The sequence below is a fragment of the Pleurodeles waltl genome, chromosome 2_1 (genome assembly GCF_031143425.1).
Source record: "Pleurodeles waltl isolate 20211129_DDA chromosome 2_1, aPleWal1.hap1.20221129, whole genome shotgun sequence".
Lineage (NCBI taxonomy): Eukaryota > Metazoa > Chordata > Amphibia > Caudata > Salamandridae > Pleurodeles > Pleurodeles waltl.
Genome location: NC_090438.1, coordinates 162,063,700 through 162,085,122, shown reverse-complemented (window position 1 = coordinate 162,085,122; position 21,423 = coordinate 162,063,700). Strand labels below are relative to the sequence as shown.

At 50.2% G+C, this 21,423-nt stretch overlaps 1 protein-coding gene across 4 annotated transcripts in view; it reads left to right on the top strand.

Annotated features, from left to right (window-relative positions):
* Window positions 1–21,423, top strand: part of STAG2 (STAG2 cohesin complex component) — a 987,179-nt gene that overhangs the window by 838,324 nt on the left and 127,432 nt on the right. The gene's annotated exons all lie outside the window — the stretch shown is intronic.

Sequence of the window (21,423 nt, the reverse complement as noted above, 5' to 3'; positions counted from 1 at the left end):
ACACGACTCATGGGTCCACCTTTCGAACCCATGCACTCATGTGAAATGCAATACTTAACTTGGCAAGTTGCATTTCTAATTGCTATCCCTTCTCTAAGAAGCGTAAGTGAGATACAAGCATTTACCATATAAGAACCATTTATTCAGATACACAAGCATAAAGTAGTCTTACGAACAAATCCTAAATTCTTACCAAAAGTCATATCACCGTTCCACTTGAATCAAACAGTAGAACTACCAGTGTTCTTCCCAGAGCCAGATTCTGTAGCTGAAAGAGCACTACATACATTAGACATCAAAAGAGCGTTAATGTACTACATTGACAGAACAAAACAATTATTTATTGCTTTCCAAAAACCTCATACAGGAAATCCAATTTCAAAACAAGGCATTGCTAGATGGATAGTTAAATGCATTCAAACTTGTTATCTCAAAGCAAAAAGAGAACTGCCTATTACACCAAAGGCTCACTCGACTAGAAAGAAAGGTGCTACCATGGCCTTTCTAGGAAATATTCCAATGACTGAAATATGTAAGGCAGCCACATGGTCTACGCCTCATACGTTTACCAAACACTACTGTGTGGATGTGTTAACGGCACAACAAGCCACAGTAGGCCAAGCAGTACTACGAACATTGATTCAAACAACTTCAACTCCTACAGGCTGAACCACCGCTTTTGGGGAGATAACTGCTTACTAGTCTATGCAAAGCATGTGTATCTGCAGCTACACATGCCATTGAATGGAAAATGTCACTTACCCAGTGTACATCTGTTCGTAGCATGAGTCGCTGCAGATTCACATGCGCCCACCCGCCTCCACGGGAGCCTATAGCCGTTTCGAAGTTGATCTTAAACATTTGTAAATATATTGTTGAGCTTCGAGTGTTACAAGTTGTTTTTCTTTGAAGAAGTGTTTTCGAGTCACGTGATCGAGTGGTGACTCCTCTTCGGCTCCATTGCGCATGGGCATCGACTCCATCTTACATTGTTTTCTTTCCGCCATCGGGTTCGGACGTGTTTCTTTTCGCTCCAGTAGTTTGAGTCAAAAAAGTACTACAAACTCTCTAATTTGTCGGTGTAAGGGAATGCCTCATTGCCATGGTTACCCCTAACCTTTTACCTTTGCTGATGCTAAGTTATGATTTGAAAGTGTGCTGGGACCCTGCTAACCAGGCCCCAGTACCAGTGTTCTTTCCCTAAACTGTACCTTTGTGTCCACAATTGCCACAACCCTGGCACTCGGGTAAGTCCCCTGTAACTGGTACCCCTGTTACCAAGGGCCCTGATGCCAGGGAAGGTCTGCAGCATGTCTTATGCCACCCTTGGGACCCCTCACTCAGCACATGCACACTGCTTCACAGCTTGTGTGTGCTGGTGGGGAGAAAAAGACTAAGTCGACATGGCACTCCCCTCAGAGTGCCATGCCCTCAACCCACTGCCTGTGGCATAGGTAAGTCACCCCTCTAGCAGGCCTTACAGCCCTAAGGCAGGGTGCACTATACCACAGGTGAGGGCATATGTGCATGAGCACTATGCCCCTACAGTGTCTAAACAAAACCTTAGACATTGTAAGTGCAGGGTAGCCATAAGAGTATATGGTCTGGGAGTTTTTCAAACCCAAACTCCACAGTTCCATAATGGCTACAATGAAAACTGGGAAGTTTGGTATCAAGCTTCTGAGCACAATAAATGCACACTGATACCAGTGTGCAATTTATTGTAACATAAACCCAGAGGGCATCTTAGAGATGCCCCCTGAATACCTACCTGACTTCTAGTGTGGGGCTGACCAGTCCCTGCCACACACCAGACATTCTGCTGGCCACATGGGGAGAGTGCCTTTGTCACTCTGTGGCCAGGAACAAAGCCTGTACTGGGTGGAGGTGCTTCTCGCGTCCCCCTGCAGGAACTGAAACACCTGGCGGTGAGCCTCAAAGGCTTACCCCTTTTGTTACAGCGCCTATGGCCACTGCCCCCACTTTTCGTGTCAAGGCTGGAGGAGATAATGAGAAAAACAAGGAGGAGTAACCCACCAGTCAGGACAGCCCCTAAGGTGTCCTGAGCTGAGGTGACCCATGCCTTGAGAAATCCTCCATCTTGAGTTTGGAGGATTCCCCCAATAGGATTCGGGAGGTAGGGAGTCTTCATGTCAGAGCTATTACAGGTCTCCAAGGTGGCCCTGCCATCTACTGCTCCCAAGGTATAGTCAAGCTCCCAATTTAGGGTGCCTTCCCTTGGGGACCCCATTCTTAATATAATTTGAGCACCATGAGCCCTCTTTGGGTGTAAGTTATATTTTCAAAATCCCTTTGGCCCTGCCCACCAGAACTTCTACTAAGTGGGCCACCCAGCTTAGCTTTGCCTTATAGGCTGTGTCATCCACCAAGTTTTCAGGTGTATGGGAAATAAGCGAGATGTTGGCAGGGGTGCTGTTCTTCACTTACCATACCTGTCAGTCGACCTGTTGTTCCTCAGTCTACCTTCTCCATTAGTTGTCATCAACAGTGCTTCTTCAGAGGGATGGGGAGCGTAACTGCAGGACATACAAGTCAGTGCCAAGTGGCAAAAACCTAATTGGTGCTATTCTGTCCATCTTCTCAAGCTCAAGCCAGTACACCTGACCATGCGGACTTTCCTTCAGAAGATAAGGAACTCTGCAATTCAGATATTTACAAACATTGAAACCTCAGTGCCCTACATAAACAAGCAAGGCAGCACCAGATCACTTTTCCTCTGTCAGGAGTCGCAGGACATCTGGAACTGGTCTACCCAAGATGGTACATCTACGAGCAGAGCATGTTCCAGGAAATCACAGTGATAGCGGATGCTCTCAGCAGATTCAAGAAATTTTTCCACGAGTGGGAATTGGATCAGGAAACTCTCGTTCAAGTCTACTCGCAGTGGGCTAATCCAAATCTCGACCTCTTTGCAAATCCTCAGAACAACCAATGATGATTCTTTGCAAGCTGGCATCGCCATCTGGGATAATGGGGAATGCATTTTTGATGGCATGGTCTGGAATCTTTCCCTATGCCTTTCTACCCATTCCAAAGTTCTCATGAAGATCGAACCTTGCAGGATAATCCTGATAGCTCCAATGTGGCCTCGCAAGCGCTGGTTTAATGAACTGCTTTTTTTTTCGGAGAAACCTTGTGTCCTGTTTGTAGGAAAGCACTTTTTTGACATGGTTAGCCCCCACTCTTTTTGACTGGTTTCTGATATGGCTTTGAATGTTGGTGCACTGGATCTCAGTTAATCAGGTGCTCGTGACAGATTTCATTTCCCAAAACTGCACAGTTGTTTTGCACAATTGGAAAAGTCTTTAGCTACCACTGTAAGCCCCTAGTAAATGGTACCCATGGTACCTAATGTCTGGGGTACTAACAAAGGTCTCTGAGGGCTGCAGCACCAATTGTGCCACCCTCAGGGACCCCTCACCTAACCCACACCGTGCTGCCATTGCAGCCTGCGTGTGTTGGTGCAGGCTAAAATTAGCAAACCTTTGTCTCATCCCTGTGTGCCAGGTCCCATATCACGGCATGTGCACTGTATAAATCACCCCTAAGGCAGGGTGCATCTGGGCATATATGCATGAGCATATATGCCCCTACTGTTGATTCTTAGACATACTAAGTGTATAGGGAAGCCATTTTAAATGCATGTGCTAGACCCTGGTCATTACGAATTCTCCAGCTTTATGATTTCTCTGCATCTTGGGATGTTTGGTATCAAACATCTCAGAATAATAAACCCTCACTGACCCCAGTGATGGATTTTTTTTTTTTTTAAATGCACACAGAGGGCACCTTAGAGGTGCCCCCTGAAACTCTACCAACTACTAGTGTGCTGACTGGTCCTGACCAGTTCAGCCACCACAGATGAGTTTCTGGCCCTTCCAAGGTAAGAACCAGTGCGCTTAAGGGCCTGAGACAAAGCCCTGCATTGTGCAGAGTTGTGACCTCCTCTCCCTGGCAGTATGGACATTCCAGGATTAGGAGCTTCAAAGGGCTTGCCGCCATATTAATGCAATCCAGGTCTCTCCAAATGTTGATGACCAGCCTCCCTGTCCTGACTCCATTTTTGGCAGCAGCACAGGCGGGAAAATTAGTTAAATTAGGAGGTGTGCCCACTTTATGCCAGTCCCACCCCTAATGTGGACGAGCTGAAGTGGACACTACTTTTTAAATTCCTTCATCTTGTTTGGAAGAAATTAGGCCACTAGGGTTAGGGTTATGCCCACTTGCCAGCAAAAGTGGTCATACGAAGGTTGTAGTCACCTTAAAGGTGGTCAGCTCATTGGCTACTGCCTGGCACTCCCTGTAACGCTCCTACCTGGAGTAATTAGATGGGACCCATGAACCCTAGAACTTGACAATCTAAAAAGACCCAGAAACAGAAAAAATCACCCACACGAGGAAAAGCAGCAGCTGACCTGGACCCAGCCCCCCGGCCTGCAGTGCTGACCTCGAAGAATCCTGCACAAGAAGCCAACTCGTCCAGCCTTTAGTAAAGACTCAAGTCTCCCGTAGGCACCAGACTTTCCCTGCAACAAGAAACTCCAAAGAAAAGACTATGCAGCTGCTGGACCCTGGGACCCTGACACCAGAAGTGACCACTGCACTAGACATCCACAGCCTGAGGTGAAGCAAACCGACGGTGCCAACATGGATCCCCAGCTACCCACAGACCAAGTCCAGTGTGGTCTTGCTCATCTTGGACTCTCCTGAACACCTGCAGCCTCTGCATGCAGGCCCCCTCTCTCACAGGCTTTTGGAGAGAGAAAATACAATAGCTACAGCAACCACTGCACCTGTGACCCCTGACACCAGCTGAGGTGGGTCATCGGTGCCAACGATGTTCCCCAGTTCCTAAGAGCTAGAGTCCACCCTGCTGGACTACCCCACGACGCCTGCAGCCTCAACACACAGGACCCTCTCACCTAGAGTGCTCCCTCCCGAGCATGATAACCTGACCGCTAAGGACACCCCTGCATCTGTCGCCCCTGGGCACAGGAGAAGACGACCAAAGATGCTCCCATGCCCAAGCACCCCAAGTCTACTACCTGTTTGTTGTCCCCAGACAGTCTGCAGCCTGTTTGTCACAGGGTCAGGCCCCTGTAGGAAGATGGCTCTGTATATACTATCTCAAAGTGAGAGATAGTGTGCACAGAGTCCAAGGGTTCCTCTTAGAGGTTGATAGTGGCAAAATAGATAATACTAATGCTCTATTTTGTGGTAGTGTGGTCGAGCAGTAGGCTTATCAGAGGGTAGTGTTAAGCATTTGTTGTACACACACAGGCAATAAATGAGGAACACACACTCGAAGACTTACTTCAGGCCAATAGGTTCTTATATAAGAAAATATTATTTTCTTAATTTATTTTAAAACCACAAGATTCAGAGTTTAGATAAGTACATAAATTGTAAGGTACTTCGCACAGGTAAGTATGGAACTTTGAATTAAAACAGAAGTATACACAGTTTTGACAAAAATGGCAAATACCTATTTTAAAATTGGACACGGTGCAAAAATCAACAGTTCCTGGGGAAGGTAAGTATTGGTTAGTTTCTCAGGTAAGTAAAGCACTGCATAGGCAGACCACCGTTGGTGGTTCAAGTCAACCCCAAACACCCAGCACCATCAACACAGGGACGGTCAGGTGCAGAGGTTAAACTAAGGCCCAAATAGCATAGGTGCCTTTGGAGAACAGGGGTGCTCTGGTCCTAGTCTCTTAGAAGGTAAGTACCTGCGTCTTCTAGGAGCATACCAGGGGGGGTTTGTAGAGCACTGGGGGGGACACGCAGGCACAAAAAACACACCCTCAGCGGCACAGGGACGGCCGGGTGCAGTGTGCAAAGTAGGTGTCTGGTTTTGCATTGAAAGCAATGGAGGGACCCGGGGGTCACTCTGGCGATGCAGGGCACATGGGGGCTTCTCGGGCCAGCCACTGACTGGGCTAGGATGAGGGCCGCCTGCTGGTCACTCCTGCACCGATGGTCGGTTCCTCTCGGTCCTGGGGGCTGCGGGTGCAGTGGTTTGTCAAGGCGTCGGTGTAGGAGGGTTGCCTCTTTCTAGCCTTGTTAACCCCACTTTTGGCCTGTTTGTGAGTATATGTCAGGGTGTTTTTACTGTCTCACTGGGATCCTGCTAGCCAGGGCCCAGTGCTCATAGTGAAAACCCTATGTTGTCAATATGTTTGATATGTGTCACTGGGATCCTGCTAGCCAGGACCCCAGTACTCATAAGTTTGTGGCCTATATGTGTTCCCTGTGCCTAACTGTATCACTGAGGCTCTGCTAACCAGAACCTCAGTGTCTATGGTCTCTGTTTTAAAAATTGTCACTGCAGGCTTGGGACTAATTTTACCAATTCTGATTGGCACACTGGAACACCCTTATTATTCCCTAGTATATGGTACCTAGGTACCCAGGGTATTGGGGTTCCAGGAGATCCCTATGAGCTGCATTTCTTTTGCCATCCATAGGGAGCTCAGAAAATTCTTACACAGGACTGCCACTGCAGCCTGAGTGAAATAACGTCCACGTTATTTCACAGCCATTTCACACAGCACTTAAGTAGCTTATAAGTCTCTTATATGTCTAACTCTCACTTAGTGAAGGTTAGGTGCAAAGTTACTTAGTGTGAGGGCACCCTGGCACTAGCCAAGGTGCCCCCACATTGTTCAGGGCAAATTCCCCAGAGCTTGTGAGTGCGGGGACACCATTACACGCGTGCAATACATATAGGTCACAATGGTAACTACGAACATGGCCATGTAACATGTCTAGGATCATGAAATTGTCGCCCCAATACCATTCTGGTAATGGGGGGACAATTCCAGGTCCTCAGCATAGAGCCCGGGTACTGCCAAACTAACTTTCCGGGGTCTCCGCTGCAGCTACCGCTGCTGCCAACCCCTCAGACAGATTTCTGCCCCCCTGGGGCCTGGGCAGCCTGGTCCCAGGAAGGCAGAACAAAGGATTTCCTCTGAGAGAAGGTGTTACACCCTCGCGCTTTGGAAATAGATGTGAAGGGCCTAAGAGGAGTAGCCTCTCCTGGCTTCTGGAAATGCTTTGAAGGGCACAGATGGTGCCCTCCTTGCATAAGCCAGTCTACACCGGTTCAGGGATCCCCCCAGCCCTGCTCTGGCGCGAAACTGGACAAAGGAAAGGGGAGTGACTACTCCCCTGACCAGCACCTCCCAGGGGAAGTGCCCAGAACTCCTCCTGTGTGTCCCAGACCTCTGCCATCTTGGATGCAGAGGTGTGAGGGCACCTCTGCCATCTTGGATGCAGAGGTGTGAGGGCACAATGGACAGCTCTCAGTGGCCAGTGCCAGCAGGTGACGTCAGAGACCCCTCCTGATAGGTGCTTACCTTTCTCTGTAGCCAATCCTCCTCTGTGGGCTATTTAGGGTCTCTCCTGTGGGTATCTCACCAGATAACGAATGCAAGAGCTCACCAGAGTTCCTCTGCACTTCCCTCTACGACTTCTGCCAAGGATCGACTGCTGACTGCTCCAGGACGCCTGCATAACCGCAAAAAAGTAGCAAGAAGACTACCAGCAACATTGTAGCGCCTCATCCTGCTGGCTTTCTCGACTGTTTCCTGGTGGTGCATTCTCTGAGGGCTGACTGCCTTCACCCTGCACTGGAAGCCAAGAAGAAATCTCCCGTGGGTCGACGGAATCTTCTCCCTGCTAACGCAAGAACCAAACTTCCGCATCACCGGTCCTCTGGGTCCCCTCTCATCCTGACGAGCGTGGTCCCTGGAACACAGGAGCTGGGTCCAAGTGTCTTCGACAGTCCAGTGGCCCTCCTGTCCAAATTTGGTGGAGGTAAGTCCTTGCCTCCCCAGGCCAGACAGTAATCCTGTGTACTGCGTGAACTGCAGCTGCTCGGGCTGCTGTGCACTTTTGCAAGATTTCCTTTGTGCACAGCCTAGCCCAGGACCCCAGCACTCCATCCTGCATTGCCCAACTCGCTGAGTTGGACTCTGACGTCGTTTTACCATTTTTTGTGACTCCGAGTTGAGCGTTGTCTTCGGATCTTCTAAGTGCCTGTTCGGGTGCCTCCTCGGGTGCTGCCTGCTTCTGCGTGGGCTCTCTGTGTTGCTGAGCACCTCCTCCTCCAAGGGATGACCTCCTGGTCCTTCCTGGGCCCTAGCAGCACCCAAAATCCTCCACCACGACTCTTGCTAGCTGCAAGGCTTGTTTGCGGTCTTTCTGCGTGAAAACAACTCTGCATCCTCCAGCACGCTGTGGGACATCTTCTGACCAAAGGAGAAGTTCCTGGCACCTTCCGTTGTTGCAGAATCTTTGGCTTCTTCCACCCGGAGGCAGCCCTTTTGCACCTTCATCCAGGGTTTAGTGGGCTCCCTAAATACTCAATTTAGGGGTGTATTTAGGTCTGGGGGCAGTAGCCAATAGCTACTGTCCTTGAGGGTGGTTACACCCTCTTTGTGCCTCCTCCTTGAGGGGAGGGGGGGCACATCCCTAATCCTATTTGGGGTAATCCTCCAACACAAGATGGAGGATTTTCCAAGGAGGGGGTTACTTCAGCTCTGGTCACCTTAGGGGTGGACCTGGCTGAGGGGGTGACTCCTTGTTTTTCTCATTATCTCCCGACTTGCCCCCAGAAGTGGGGGCTGTGTCCGGGGGTGGGGGGCATCTCCACTAGCTGGAGTGCCCTGGGGCATTGTAACACGAAGCCTGAGCCTTTGAGGCTCACTGCTAGGTGTTAGTTCCTACGGAGGGGAGGTGTGAAGCACCTCCACCCAGTGCAGGCTTTGTTTCTGGCTCCAGAGAGCACAAAGGCTCTCACCCCAGGGGGTCAGAAACTCGTCTCAGTGGTAGGCTGGCACAGACCAGTCAGTCCTGCACTGGAGGATTGGGTAAAATACAGGGGGCATCTCTAAGATGTCCTCTGTGTGCATTTTGTCATAAATGAAGCACTGGCATCAGTGTGGGTTTATTATTCGGAGAAACTGGATAACAAATTTCCCAGTGCTCAGTGTAGCCATTATGGAACTGTGGAGTTCGTTTTGATAAACTCCCAGGCCGTATACCTAATATGGCCACACTGTACTTACAATGTCTAAGAATAGACTTAGACACTGTAGGGGCATATTGCTCATGCAGCTATGCCCTCACCTGTGGTATAGTGCACCCTGCCTTAGGGCTGTAAGGCCGGCTAGAGGGCTGACTTACCTATGCCGCAGGCAATATTTTGTGTGGCTGGCATCCTGAGAGGGATGCCATATCGACTTTGCCTTTTTCTCCCCACCAACACACACAATCTGCAACGGCAGTGTGCATGTGTTAGGTGAGGGGTCCCTTAGGGTGGCACAAAACATTCTGCAGCCCTTAGGGACCTTCCCTGGTCACAGGGCCCTTGGTACCACTGGTACCCCTTACAAGGGACATATCTGTGTGCCAATTGTGGAAACAATGGTACATTTTTAGTGAAAGAACACTGGTGCTGGGGCCTGGTTAGCAGGGTCCCAGCACCTTCTTAGTCAAGTCAGCATCAATACCAGGCAAAAAGTGGGGGGGTAAGTGCAATAGGGAGTCATTTTCCTACAGAGGCAGATACCTTCCTCAACCAGATCTGGCAGTTGTGACAGACGTTACTCCTGGGATGGGGGTGGTGGTGTCATATAAGTCATCCTACTTTTCCATCTATCCTGACAAAGTGGTGCTTCGCACAAAGGCCTCCTTTCTGCGAAAAGTGGTTATGGTCTTTCACGTAGATCATTCAGTCTCCTTTCCTACTTTTTTTTTTTACTCACCCTACATCCTTCTAAGGAAGATGAGAAACTCCACCGCCTGGTCCTAAAAAGAGCGTTGACGGTCTGTCTTAATCTTAATTATACAAAAGAGTTCCAGGTGAATGATAAACTCTTTGTTATGTGGGTGAGAAAAAAGGTTGGGCAGTGCTGAAGCGGACCATCTCCTGATGGGCTGTACTCTGTATTAAAATCTCTATGCTAGGCACTAGCCAAGAAGCAACGATCTGAAGGTCTGCATGCTCATTCTACTAGAGCAACAGCTGTGACCACTGCGTTAGCATGCAGAATTTCAGTCCTTAAAATCTGTCGGGTGGCAGCATGGGCATTCATGCACATATTCACTAAACTCCACTGCCTGGACAGTCAGGTCCATAGGGACAGGTACTTTTCCTGTTCAGTCCTGCAGGACTTTCTAGTGTGATATTGGTTCACAGACCCACCTCCAGGGATGGTATTGCTTTTGTATCTATTCAAAATTTAAGGAATCTGCAACTAGAAGTCTTTCAGATGGACAAGTTAGTCATCTTCAGTAATGCCTTATCTGATAGAGAAGTATTCTAGTTGCAGATTCCTTACCCACCCATCCTCTCTGCTCTGCAACCTGATTTCTAGGGATAGGGACTCCCCTTTCAGGGCCTTCTGGCGTGGAAAGTCGTGAAAAGATACTGATGTCAGCGCCCTGTGGTAGACCTGCAACATCATATTGGACATGGATAACGACGAACGCTGAGCTGATCGATGGCACTCAGCGCGCAGGTGAAACCATGAGCACTCATCTAAGCCAAGAAGGGACGAGGACGTTCTCGGCCCAAATCGGGCAACAGGCTTAAAACATGGGAATGGTACAGACACCAGTTTGGTATGAAAGCACACGTCTATAGCAACACAGGCATCAGTGCTGAAGAAGGCAAAACTGGCTTTGACGCCAGGAAAGTCATTAGATCCAAAGAAAAGCTCCACGTCAAGCTACATGGAATCCAGCTACCCATCGGAAACAAATTAAATTAAAAAAAATTAAAAAACAGTAAGGTCACTCTTCACCTAGGAAAACCCATGCTACACTGTGGCAGACACCTTCCTCTGCCACAGTAACAGCCAGGTAAGCAGGCAAAAATCCACAAAAACAAGTCCCACTAAAAGAAGGCAATATTTTTGAAGGACCACCCAAATGGATGCAAAAGAAAAAACATAAAGACACTTCCAAAAGACATGTGCGGTACTTGAAGGTCACATCACCACCAAAGAGAATGGCTGTCGAACACAGTTCCACAAGCCCTATTACATTTAAACAATCTCAATCCCCACAAGCTTGATCTCCTTCAACTACACATGAAGAGGAGGGTGGGGATACACCTCAGCAGGACGGAAACTGATTTGCAAGGAGATAACCCCCTCAGCCCAGACAGATCCATGGGATGATTGACGTGGTTCTGCCTAACACTTATATATAGAGCTAACACTTCATGCAAACCCCCCACCACCTGATGACAATTCATCAAACCACATTGTCATACAGAGAGCTGCATAAGATCATAAACTCCTTATGCAATCCACATAGGAAGAAACCGGTTTCTTTCTGTCACCAGGCAGGTCGCTCCCCCCATCTGCCATGCAGCCCCCTGTGGGTTGAACCTCCGTTGCCACTTTAGCCGCCTGACTACTCGCTCCCTTTTTTCTGTATCCCTGCGCTTTTTCTGTGCCACTTTGTTTTTTCATTTTGTGTCCCTGTGTTTTGCTTTCTGTACCCCTGTGCTCTGTTGTCCCTCTCCTGCTGTCTTTTCCCGCCGTTTTTTCCCTGGGTTTTCCCCCAGGTTTTTCCCTTGCTGCTGAGCCCCTGCTGCCCCACCCCCTTCACTCCCATTGGCCGGCCGGCTCCCACCTCCCAGCTGCTCCTCCCTCCCTCTGCCCTCATATGGAGGCCACGAAGCGGTGGTAGAGAGCGACCTTTGACCCTGTCACCAGGCAGGTCGCTCCCCCCATCTGCCACGCAGCCCCCTGTGGGTTGAACCTCCGTTGCCGCTTTTGCCGCCTGACTACTCGCTCCCTTTTTTCTGTACCCCTGCGCTTGGCTTCTGTGCCACTTCGTTTTTTCATTCTGTGCTCCTGTGTTTTGCTTTCTGTACCCCTGTGCTCTGTTGTCCCTCTCCCGCCATCTTTTCCTGCCGTTTTTTCCCCCGGGTTTTCCCCTGGGTTTTTCCCTTGCTGCTGAGCCCCTTTCTGCCCCGCCCCCTTCACTCCCATTGGCCGCCCGGCTCCCACCTCCCAGCTGCTCCTCCCTCCCTCTGCCCTCAAATGGAGGCCACGAAGCGGGCGCGCAGTGGACGCGCGCCAGTGGCGCGCCTAAGGCAAGCCCGTCTGCGCCCGTCTGTGTCTGGACCGCACCCAGCACTAGAACCCCTGGAACCCGCAACGCCAGACTGCACTACGACGCAAGCACCCTCCACACACTCAACACCAGACGAGACCACCCCTGCTACCGGGCCACCCTGAAACGCACCCAGGGGCTTTTCACCTGCCGGAACTGCAGATTCACCAGCATCCAACCGTCCACACCACCAGCCAGAGAACCCAACCACCTCCGCTACATCCTCCTCAACACCCGCTCCGCTCGCAAGCACGCTATCGAACTTTGGGACCTCCTAGACTCCACCGTGCCCGACGTCGCCTTCCTGACGGAGACCTGGCTGAACGCCACCTCAGCACCAGACATTGCCATAGCCATCCCACAGGGCTACAAGATCTCCCGCAGAGACCGCACCAACGGAGTGGGAGGAGGAATCGCCATCATCCACAAAGACTCCATCAAAATCTCAACGAACACCGATGACACCCTCACCACCGCCGAGCACATGCACTTCCAGATCCCCACCGACCCCAACACCACCCTCAGAGGAACTCTCATCTACAGACCTCCCGGACCACGCCCACAGTTCAGTGACACCATCGCCGACCTCATCAGCACCCACGCCCTCACTTCCACGGACTACATCCTCCTCGGGGACCTGAACTTCCACCTCGAGAACAACAACGATGCCAATTCCACTGCCCTGATCGACAACCTTGCCAACCTCGGACTCAAACAGCTCGTAGCGACACCCACTCACGCCACTGGACACACGTTCGACCCCATCTTCTCCGCATGTCTCCTTCAACCACACTGGACACACAACAGATGCGTCCACTTCACCTTCAGAAAACCCACCACGCACCACCGCACCCAACAGCTACCACGCCGCTGCTGGGGCAAGATCACCGAGGACCGACTGACTACCGCCCTCGCCCTGAGACCCCACCGACCCAGACACCGCCGCGAACAACCTCACACAGTGGATCAACGACTGCACCAACACCCTCGCCTCTCTCAAGACCTTTACAACTAACCACACCAACAAGAAAGCCGCCTGGTTCACCGAGGACCTCCGGATCTCCAAGCACACCTGTCGGAAGCTGAAGAAGAAATGGCTCCACGACCGAACACCAGACTACCACACAGCCCTCAAGAGCGCCATCCGCAGACATCACCAACTCATCAGGACCGCCAAGAAGACCACCTTCAAGGACCGCCTAGACAACAACGCACACAACACCAAAGAGCTCTTCAGCATGGTGAAAGAACTCTCCAACCCCAGCTCCATCACCGACGACATCCCACCATCTCAAGACCTGTGCGACTCCCTGGCCACCCTCTTCCACCGCAAGATCACCGACATCCATGACAGCTTCAACCCCGACCCCCCCCGCACCTACCACCGAGTCCACCACCCCTGCGACTACCACTCGCACCAGTCGCCTGACCGTCTGGTCCAGCGTCAGCGTCAGACACCATCAAAACCATGAACTCCATCCACTCCGGACCCCTGCCCTCACCACGTCTTCAACAAAGCCAGCGCAGCCATCGCGCCCCACCTCCGGAAAAAAATCAACTGTTCTTTCGAGACAGCAACCTTCCCAGAAAGCTGGAAGCACGGCGAGATCAACGCCCTTCTGTAGAAGCCTAAGGCGGACCAAAAGGACCTCAAGAACTTCCGGCCCATCTCCCTGCTCCCTTTCCCGGCAAAAGTGACCGAGAACATTGTCAACAAACAGCTGACCCGCTACCTCGAAGTCAACAACATCCTGGACCCTTCCCAATCCGGTTTTCGCAGTAACCACAGCACCGAGACCGCCCTCATCGCCGCCACTGACGACATCCGGGCCCTGATGGACAAAGGAGAAACAGCCGCCCTCATCCTCCTGGACCTATCAGCAGCCTTTGACACGGTCTGGCACTGCACCCTATCAGCACGCCTCCATGACGGCGGTATCCAAGAGAAGGCCCTGGCCTGGACCACATCCTTCGTCTCCGGCAGAACCCAGAGCGTCCGCCTCCCACCCTTCCGCTCTAAAACCACCGAGATCATCTGCGGCGTCCCACAGGGATCCTCCCTCAGCCCGACACTGTTCAATATCTACATGGCCCCCCTCGCCCACGTCGCACGACAACACAACCTCAACATCATCTCCTATGCCGACGACATCCAGCTGATCATATCCCTCACCGAAGATCCCCACACCGCCAAAGCTAACCTCCACCGAGGAATGAAGGCAATAGCGGACTGAATGAAGGACAGCAGACTGAAGCTGAACTCAGACAAGACGGAGGTCCTCATTCTCGGACCCACCCCATCAGCCTGGGACGACTCTTGGTGGCCCACGTCACTAGGCACAGCCCCGGAACCCACGGACCACGCACGCAACCTGGGGGTCATCCTCAACTCCACTCTTTCCATGACCAGGCAAGTCAACGCCGTCTCCGCGTCCTGATTCAACACCCTCTGTATGCTCCGCAGGATCTTCAAATGGATCTCCCTCGACACAAGAAAAACTGTTACCCAGGCCCTCATCACCAACAGACTCGACTACGGGAACACCCTATACTCAGGAATTACAAACAAGCTCCTGAGACGACTCCAACGCATCCAGAACGCCTCGGCCCGACTCCTCCTCGATGTCCCCCGCCGCAGCCACATCACACTCCACCTGAGAGGCCTGCACTGGCTCCCCGTCAACAAAAGGATCACCTTCAAGCTCCTGATCCACGCACACAAAGCACTGCACAACACCGGACCCACCTACCTCAACAACCGGCTCAGCTTCCACACCCTCACCCAAAGCCCCTGCTCAGCCAACCTCGCCCTCGCCACAGTCCCCCGCATCCAAAAAACCACAGCAGGCGGCAGATCCTTCTCCTACCTCGCCACCAAGACCTGGAACACACTCCCCACCATCCTATGACAGACCCAGGACCTGCTGGCCTTCAGAAGACTTCTCAAGACCTGGCTCTTCGACCAGTAGCACACACCCCCCCCCCCCCCCCCCCCCCCCCCCCCAGTGACTTGAGACCCTCGCAGGTATGTAGCGCGCTTTACAAATGCAGTGATTGATTGATTAATTGATTGATTAATAGAAACACTTGCACCGTGCAGTATCTTCCTATGATTGGTTCTATGTTAAATGTCTCAAAGGGCATTTTTAAGAACCCAGTGAAATCTTTTACTTATTCCATGAATTGAAAGAAAATACAGGCCTTAAGCTTCAGGCACAATATACATCAGGGTCACCCTACAGCAGGACCCCCTAGTTGTCACGATAGCAATGGAAATAATAGCATCCCGAGCCACTGGGGAAGCTCCACCTCCTTGCAAAGGGAGAAAGTGTATCGACCTTGGAGGTAAAAGGATGGCTACAGGATATGCCAATCACTGGTGAATCACAAATTCAATGGGGCTACTGTCTGGATACAACAGGACAACCTGGGACGAAATGCAAGCATTAATGAAATATCTCCCAGAACAATGTAGGAAGAACGAGGAAGAGTTAGTGTCTGAAAGTAAACAAATCTCTATCACAGCCATCAGATGTGCACTGGATAGTGTTGACACCTCTGCAAGAGGCATTAATTCTTCAGTTATGCTACGTAGGCATCCATGGTTACATATCTCGGGTTTTACGCTAGAAGTACAACATCACATTCCTAATATTTCTTTCAATGGAGAGCACCTCTGGCCCAGAAGTAGACGAGCAATTAGAAAAGATCAGAAAAGACAGCCACAGCAAAATCAATGGGTGCTTTGCAAACATCATCACAAAAGCAGCAGCCCTTTCGCTGCCACCAAGGGAGAGGGGGCCTCAAAAACTGACACCACGTGGACCCCTACATATCAATAAAAAGAGCAACAATGCCACCAACAAGCAGAACGAGGGTGTAGGAAGTTGGCTCTGTATGTGCTATTTCAAAGTAAGGAATAGCATGCACAGAGTCCAAGGGTTCCCCTTAGAGGTAAGATAGTGGCAAAAAGAGATAATACTAATGCTCTATTTTGTGGTAGTGTGGTCGAGCAGTAGGCTTATCAAAGGAGTAGTGTTAAGCATTTGTTGTACATACACACAGCCAATAAATGAGGAACACACACTCAGAGAGAAATCCAGCCAATAGGTTTTGTTATAGAAAAATATCTTTTCTTAGTTTATTTTAAGAACCACAGGTTCAAATTCTACATGTAATATCTCATTTGAAAGGTATTGCAGGTAAGTACTTTAGGAACTTTGAATAATCACAGTAGCATATATACTTTTTACATAAAACACAATAAGCTGTTTTAAAAGTGGACATAGTGCAATTTTCACAGTTCCTGGGGGAGGTAAAGTATTGTTATTTTTAACAGGTAAGTAAGTCACTTACAGGTCTCAGTTTTTGGTCCAAGGTAGCCCACCGTTGGGGGTTCAGAGCAACCCCAAAGTCACCACACCAGCAGCTCAGGGCCGGTCAGATGCAGAGGTCAAAGAGGTGCCCAAAACACATAGGCCTCAATGGAGAGAAGGGGGTGCCCCGGTTCCAGTCTGCCAGCAGGTAAGTACCCGCGTCTTCGAAGGGCAGACCAGGGGGATTTTGTAGGGCACCGGGGGGGACACAAGTCCACACAGAAAGTACACCCTCAGCAGCGCGGGGGCGGCCGGGTGCAGTAGGGGGACACAAGTCCACACAGAAAGTACACCCTCAGCAGCGCGGGGGCGGCCGGGTGCAGTGTGCAAACACGCGTCGGGTTTTCAATGAGAGACCAAGGGGTCTCTTAAGCGGTGCAGGCAGGCAAGGGGGGGGGCTCCTCGGGGTAGCCACCTCCTGGGGGTCACTCCTGCACAGAAGTTCCGTTCCTTCAGGTGCTGGGGGCTGCGGGTGCAGGGTCTTTTCCAGCCGTCGGGACTTTAGGTTCAGGCAGTCGCGGTCCAGGGGAGCCTCGGGATTCCCTCTGCAGGTGTCGCTGCGGGGGCTCAGGGGGGACAACTTTGGTTACTCACGGTCTCGGAGTCGCCAGAGGGTCCTCCCTGAGGTGTTGGTTCTCCACCAGTCGAGTCGGGGTCGCTGGGTGCAGTGTTGCAAGTCTCACGCTTCTTGTGGGGAGTTGCAGGGGTCTTTAAATCTGCTCCTTTGAAACAAAGTTGCAGTTCTTTTGGAGCAGTGCCGCTGTCCTCAGGAGTTTCTTGTCTTTCTTGAAGCAGGGCAGTCCTCACAGGATTCAGAGGTCACTGGGCCCTTGGAAAGCGTTGCTGGAGCAGGTTTCTTTGGAAGGCAGGAGACAGGCCGATAAGTCTGGGGCCAAAGCAGTTGGTGTCTTCTGTTCTTCCTCTGCAGGGGTTTTTCAGCTCAGCAGTCCTCTTCTTGTAGTTTCAGGCATCTAAATTCTTAGGTTCAGGGAAGCCCTTAAAAACTAAATTTAAGGGTGTGTTTAGGTCTGGGGGGTTAGTAGCCAATGGCTACTAGCCCTGAGGGTGAGTACACACTCCTTGTGCCTCCTCCCAAGGGGAGGGGGGTCACATCCCTAATCCTATTGGGGGAATCCTCCATCTGCAAGATGGAGGATTTCTAAAAGTTAGAGTCACTTCAGCTCAGGACACCTTAGGGGCTGTCCTGACTGGTCAGTGACTCCTCCTTGTTTTTCTCATTATTTTCTCCGGCCTTGCCGCCAAAAGTGGGGGCCGTGGCCGGAGGGGGCGGGCAACTCCACTAGCTGGAGTGTCCTGCGGTGCTGGCACAAAGGGGTGAGCCTTTGAGGCTCACCGCGAGGTGTGACAGCTCCTGCCTGGGGGAGGTGTTAGCATCTCCACCCAGTGCTGGCTTTGTTACTGGCCTCAGAGTGACAAAGGCACTCTCCCCATGGGGCCAGCAACATGTCTCGGTTGTGGCAGGCTGCTGGAACCAGTCAGCCTACACAGATAGTCGGTTAAGGTTTCAGGGGGCACCTCTAAGGTGCCCTCTGGGGTGTACTTTACAATAAAATGTACACTGGCATCAGTGTGCATTTATTGTGCTGAGAAGTTTGATACCAAACTTTTCAGTTTTCAGTGTAGCCATTATGGTGCTGTGGAGTTCGTGTTTGACAAACTCCCAGACCATATACTCTTATGGATACCCTGCACTTACAATGTCTAAGGTTTGGCTTAGACACTGTAGGGGCACAGTGCTCATGCACTGGTGCCCTCACCTATGGTATAGTGCACCCTGCCTTAGGGCTGTAAGGCCTGCTAGAGGGGTGACTTATCTATACTTGCATAGGCAGTGAGAGGCTGGCATGGCACCCTTAGGGGAGTGCCATGTCGACTTACTCATTTTGTTCTCACCAGCACACGCAAGCAGTGTGTCTGTGCTGAGTGAGGGGTCTCCAGGGTGGCATAAGACATGCTGCAGCCCTTAGAGACCTTCCTTGGCATCAGGGCCCTTGGTACCAGGGGTACCATTTACAAGGGACTTATCTGAATGCCAGGGTGGGCCAATTGTGGATACAAAAGTACAGGTTAGGGAAAGAACACTGGTGCTGGGGCCTGGTTAGCAGGCCTCCGCACACTTTCAATTCAAAACATAGCATCAGCAAAGGCAAAAGGTCAGGGGGTAACCATGCCAAGGAGGCATTTCCTTACAGAGGGTACTAATAGAGGTGGATACAAATGTAGAGGCAAGGGCAGAGGCAGACCCTCAAAGGGTCCTCTGATAGGGTCCCTCCGTCATAAATCACCTGTGGGGGGGGGAGGGAGGCTACAACAGTTCCATGAGTTGTGACCACAGATAACATCAGATCAGTGAGCGTTAGATATCATCAGTCAGGGATATTGCATGGAATTAAAACAACCTCCACCAAATATCCCACCCAAAAGAAGCATGCTGAATCCACAGCACCTACATCTGCTAAAAGAAGTAAAAGCTGTGTAGCAAAAAGGGGCAATAGAATCTGTCCCATTCAAACATTACAAGGAGTATATTCCCAATATTTACTAAAACCCAAAAATAATGGTGTAGGCTAAGCTTCTGAGGCTCAGTTCCCTCTGGGGCTGTTAGGGCCTCAACCTGAGGAGAGAGATCCTGCTCTGTGATCCTTTTGGTAGCTGATCGCCCAGTCCTCCTGCCTTTTTGTCTTGGTAGGTTGGGCCATTATCCTAGGCTCCAACTCTTCTGTTCTTTGCTCTGTGCGCGTGTTCTGACACACCTGTAAAAAGAAAAAGTGAAGGACGGAATGCTGAACAATGTCAAACATTCACCCCCAGTACAGAGATCTGGGCCTAAATCATCTTTTTTTGCTTCCCATGCCATTCCAGTCTGGACATAAGCAAATCAGTCTTTACCCTTTTCCTCATGGGAACAGTCCAGCACGAACTGCCAGGCCTACACTCTTCTTATGACCACTTCTTTTGGGAAGTGGGCATAGCTCTAACCCTACTGGCCTAATTCCTTCCACACAAGATGAAAGAATTTAAAAAGTAGTGTCCACTTCAGCTCATCCACCTTGCTGGGGGGACTGGGACTAGCATGAAGCTGGCACTTCTAATGTAAGACATTTTCTCACAATTCCTGCCACCAAAAGTTGGGTCAGGAACTGGGGGGTTGGTCTTCTCTACTGTTTGGAGAGGCCTGGGTTGCATTTCAAAGGTGCCAAAGCCTTTGAAGGTCACCACCCTGGAATGTTCCTCCTGCCTGGAAAAGGTTGTCACACCTCTGCCCAGAGCAGGCCTTTGTTCTGAGCCCTCAAGAGTATTGACTCTCACCTCAGGGTGGCAGATCTGTCTAAGGTGGTTGCACTGGTTTTGACCAGTCAGTGCCCACCATAGGAGTTTGTAGATTTTCAGGGGGCACCTCTAAGGTTGCCCTCTGAGTGCATGTATTAATAAATCCATCACTGAATTCAGTGTGGGCTTATTAATCCGAGATGTTTGGTACCAATCATCCCTATTTTCAGTGAAGCCTTCATGTAGCTGGGGAACTCATAATGACCAGTGTCCAGCACATGTACATGTAACGGCTTCCTCGTTCACTTTCTATGTCCTGAGAAGCGACAGACATAGCATGGTCATATCTCCTCATGCAGGCATGCTGTCATATGTAATATAATGCACCCTGCCTTTAGTGCTAGAAGGCCTGCTTGAGGGGTGACTTACAAATATTGCATGCAGTTAGAGGAAATGGCACACAGGCTGCGTGCCATGTTGTGATTTCACTTTTGTCCGCACCAAGACTCACAGCCTGTAATGGCAGCCTGTTACATGCTTGGTAAGGGGTCCCCTAGGGTAGCACAACTCCAGTACCTGGTTAGCAGGAACCCAGTGTGCCTTCATCCAAAATTACATCATACACCTGGCAAAATGTGAATATAGGGGGGTAACCATGTCAAGAGTCACTTTACAACAACCCAGCACACCATGTGCTCCACTCTACAACCCCAGCTGAACCACTCTGTAGGAATGTTGTAGCTTAGTTAAGTGGTATCCTTCATCTGATTCTCAGTGCAGTCCGCTGGACTTAGACGACTGGATGTACAGTCTCTGCATACTCCACTCACCGGGTATACGAGCAAGTATCAAGGATATTTGACAGACTTGAGGCTCTGTTCTCAGGAGCCACTCTAAAGCATAACCATTGTGAGGTATGACTCATTAACCAAAACCCTGCATAAACCACCCCACCCCCAGGGTTTTTTATCTGGCTGATTTGAAATTGGAATAGTTGAAATCTTTAGTCACCAGTTCTTCTTGGACCTTTTTATTTACTGGATAGTGCTTTTCGGCCCATTGTGTGATATGTTATTTAAGATTTGGTGAAACTTGGAAAAAATCACATGAAACTGTCTGTAAGAAATGATTCTCAAAGCATATGAATTGGCAAGCACATCCTTACTATTATAGGTAAGTGACTTTTCTTTTCCCTTTTTCGTTGGTTACTCATATTTTACTCAGCGTGCATAGACCTGGTTTCGGCAGTGGTCACATGTTGTCAAAATAGGTTATTTCATGAAGTTTAACATTTTATCTACATCTGAGAAACCTTCATTTTCTGAGCTCTTACTTCGTTAATGTCCTGGCCCTCACTTACTCAAAAATAGTCTATAAATTGGGTACTTGATGCACTGTTTCTTTGTGTTAGAGCAGTTTAAATTGCAGGTCTGGATAAGGTTGAATAACTGCACTGCTTCTATTAAGTAGTATCCTTCAGTGGCTGTGTCACAATGTACTAAAAGCATTTGCATTGAAGATTGATGAATTTTGTATGGGGTCAGTTTTGGTAATAAAGAAAAATCATGAAGTTGTAGTTTCCTGTAAATTTATTGTGCTA